Source organism: Pseudophryne corroboree, chromosome 5, assembly GCF_028390025.1.
Source record: "Pseudophryne corroboree isolate aPseCor3 chromosome 5, aPseCor3.hap2, whole genome shotgun sequence".
NCBI classification, from domain to species: domain Eukaryota; kingdom Metazoa; phylum Chordata; class Amphibia; order Anura; family Myobatrachidae; genus Pseudophryne; species Pseudophryne corroboree.
Window position 1 is genome coordinate 526668253 of NC_086448.1, and position 3950 is coordinate 526672202.

At 38.6% G+C, this 3950-nt stretch overlaps 1 pseudogene; it reads left to right on the top strand.

The window, feature by feature from the left end:
• The first annotated feature begins 2180 nt into the window (after positions 1-2180).
• Positions 2181-2299, top strand: LOC134930312 (5S ribosomal RNA; annotated as a pseudogene).
• The last annotated feature ends 1651 nt before the right edge of the window (positions 2300-3950 follow it).

Sequence of the window (3950 nt, forward strand, 5' to 3'; positions counted from 1 at the left end):
ATACCCTGATTTGTCTATTCCGTTATTTTCATACTAACAACTGTGGAGTTATGTTTCTAGTGTGATGTCCCGCTTAACCACTACCACAGTTCTTAATGACTTGGACTCCTTGATTAGAACCTCGGGTGATAAGGTTTGCTCAACTTCTTTATTATATTCCCACATAAAGAAGCAATTGAATTTAGATACTATACAGATGGGCATGGCCAAATGGACCAGAGATTTACCTAATATCCCGCTTACCACACTCCTACATGCATTCACATGACTTAAGAAAACATTGGTTTCTTCTTCATACATAGAAATGCAATATAAACTGCTGCATAGAGCCTACTACTCTTCGAAATTATGAATGCTGATGGGCGCTTCCCCCAACTCACAATGTTTTAAATGCACGGCCCCTGATGCTGACCTATTTCACTATATGTGGAGCTATCCTGAGGTTAATAAATGTTGATTGATGGTATGTAAGTACATTGAAGATATCTATGGTATTGCCATTGTCCCTACTCCTGAATGGGACCTTTGGGACATATACACAACCCCTGTGCAGACCAGACCACTAGCTGGTCAATGAATGTTATTGGCTAAAATTGTGGCAGCTGTGAAAAAAACTATTTTTTTCTCAGGGGATCTCATCTGATACCTTGACATTATCGTTATTATTGCCCCGAGTCTCTTACTTATTTCACATGGACTGGGTAGAGATGTCCCTTCATAAGGAATTAAAAGCAGAAAAGTTCTTTGACATTTGGCTGCCACATGTCAAATCCTTGTCCCCTTCCCTTCGTAACACGCTGCGAACATCAGTGTCTCTGACTTCATGGTATAGTCTCGAAGTACTTACATCTGGTCGTCCTCCATTTTAAATTGAGAGGGAAAAACACTTTATCTGCTTTTGCTAACTAGTTTGTAAGGAGTTCCCTCTATTATTTGATAATACCATCTAGTATATCCTTTACTATGTGATGCTTGTGTTTTCTTATGCATTTATATTTTGCCCATCACAATGCATTCTCTCGATGATTCTACTGTATTTACCTTGTCTATTGGACTTTGTGATTACATGTGCAGTTCTCCAATAAAGTATGTTTGAAAAAAAAAATACAGGTGTATTTATATAACACCTATAAAAGGAGTGATTGTGATTATTTCAAAGTATCATAAATAAGTATAATTTGCACATTTGATACATATAGTGCACATAATTTTCAACAATATATATGATAGGTTTCTCACAAAAATCTCCAAACCTGGTCTGTCTCCTACTGGACCTCTGCGTGATACAGCCGTGGCCTGTCTTCACTCATAGACCCCCGCTGACCTCACTCCTTCAACAGCCTTCCTTCAGCCTGCACCTTACCTCTTCACAATTACGATAATACTGCATTCACGGATTCCTGCCCGTGCCATTCTCTTAGCAGCCATGTCTCGCCCACATATTTTGACAGGTATACCATTCAGTTATCCTGAGTGAAGCTATAAGAGTGGGTCTTAAATATTGGAATATTCTTTTTTCTTTATTGTGCACGTGACTGTTGGTGAAACTGTTTGACACCTGTAAGATGCCGTTAACCCATCATAGTCCTATGAGGAGTTAAATTCTACAATTGTGTATGACCATTTACGTAATCCTTTTTGGCACTTTGGATGTTGCTATAAGCTGTTTTGATGTAAGAGCCATTGTGTATCCTAGAAATAAGGAAACAATCCTATGCCTCATTCATAGAAAGATAAAGAAGTGAGAATCACAGCACTTGTCTCTGCTATATAATTTTTAATAGGCAAAGAATATGATACATGTACAAATAAAGTATTCATCTTTTGATACAGGAACAAGAATTACTATAATAGAACTTGTTCAATATTAGTATTTTTACTGTGATTGCCATGACAATATATTATTACTTGCACTATTGTAGTAAAAAAGTTTCTGATTTTTAACTCTATTACTAAATCTGTCCCTATTCCTTAATTCATCATCGGACTCTCATCTCTGATTCTGGGCTCAATTTTTTATATTGGAACCCAGTCTAACAGTGACAGCAGATCCATCTTTATGCTTTCTTCTGACTACCTAATACTTATCTCCTATGTGATAATCCTCTCAAATTTATCAATTTATTGCACCCCTCTAGGTGCTAGGTGGACTCTCATTAGTGAGTCACTATCTTTATAATTATTACTATTATACCACACTGTCAATGCCCAATACTGTCCGATCTTGGAAGCTAAGCAATGGTGGGCCTGGTTAGTACCTGGATGGGAGATCACCTGGGAATACCAAGTGTAGTAGAAATTGGGGTATCATCTCAGTCTGTGCCCAACACTTACAGCAGATCCACCTTCTGAGACTTCCTTCTTGCTCTAATTCCCACATTTTTTAATACAAAACACAGAGGTCAAGTAGGAGACAGACACAGTTTGGAGATTTTTGTGATAAACGTATCATATATATAGTTGAAAATGATGTGCACTATATGTGTTGAATGTGCAATTATACTTATTTATGACATGTTGAAATAAGCACAATCACTCCTTTTATAGGTGTTATATAACTACACCTGTATTTTTATCATTACTATTTTTTCCAGAATACAATTATATGCAATATGACATAAAAATCTAATTTTAACATTATTCTTATCACATTATTTTTGTACGGGTGCGCCCTAAAAAGAGTCTTCTTTTCTTTTCTGTTACTCAGTAATTTGTGAGGGTATAGGTTTAAGAGTAGAGGTAGTAGAGTAGGAGGATGAGAATAGTGTTGACACTCCATCTTCATTTGTGGGAGCAGAGGGTACAGGTAGGGAATTGAGCACGCCACTTGCTTCGGAAGAGCATACCATTTCATCCTGAATCTTATCAATCTTACCCTTGAAATAGGAAGCAAGATCCTGCACATTGATAGTGGCTGGTGGGTTGGTAGAAGGAGGTTTGAGAACTGACTTAAAAAGTAGCTTAGGGTTAGAGGATTGAGCAGAGATGAGAGTTTGGAAATATGTTTGTTTGACAGTGTCCAGGGCATTATGATAGGAGTGGTAGTCTTACACATGAGGAACTCACTTAGAATACGAGATTTATGACACAGATGTTCTACTTTATGCAAGAGTTTTTGTAGGTTTCTTGTTAATTTAGAGTGCCATGGTTGACATTGTGGCCTATGTGGAGTATGATTGCTAGCTGGGCTATTTCTAGAGTCTGGTTCAAGTGTGTTACAGCCATCTCTGGAGAAGAGACTGCAAAAATAGGTGAGAGCAGAGAATTGGAAAATTCTTAAAAAATTAACTGTGTTAATATTTCTGTGGGTTTGAGGAGGCTTGGAGGACTTCGGTAACATTGAGTTTTTAACATTGGCTTTTAACCATCTAAAACCCACTGCATTAATTATTATTATTTATTATTATTACATTTTATTTATAAGGTGCCACATGGGTTTCGCAGCGCCGTACAAAGGACAGTACAGGGTACAAAACATTGCATTACAGTAAATAAATAACAGAAATAGAGTACAGGTAACAGAGCACCACACATTCTCAAGACATAGTACAGCTAAGATGTAAGTATTGGGGGAGTGATCATCATACTACCAGAGGCTGGTGGTCATAGATGGAGATGAGCCTTTACTAGCAGGATAAAGATGGTCGTTAAGTAGGGGAGAGCTGTGAGTGAAATGTGTTGAGACGAGGGCTTAGATAACAAGAGGAAAGAGGGCCCTGCTCTGAAGAGCTAACAATCTATTGGGGAGGGGCGACAGACAGATGACAAGAGGTGCAGGCAAGCGGGAGGTAGCCTGATGGCAGTATGCAAGCAAAGCTGAGATGTTCACAGCATGAGGCAGGGGGTGGAGGCGCGGCTTCAGCTCTGGGTTATGCATTAGAAGGGTACGCTTTGATGAATAGGTGGGTTTTTAGTGCCCGTTTGAAGCTTTGCAAGGTTGGGGAGAGTCT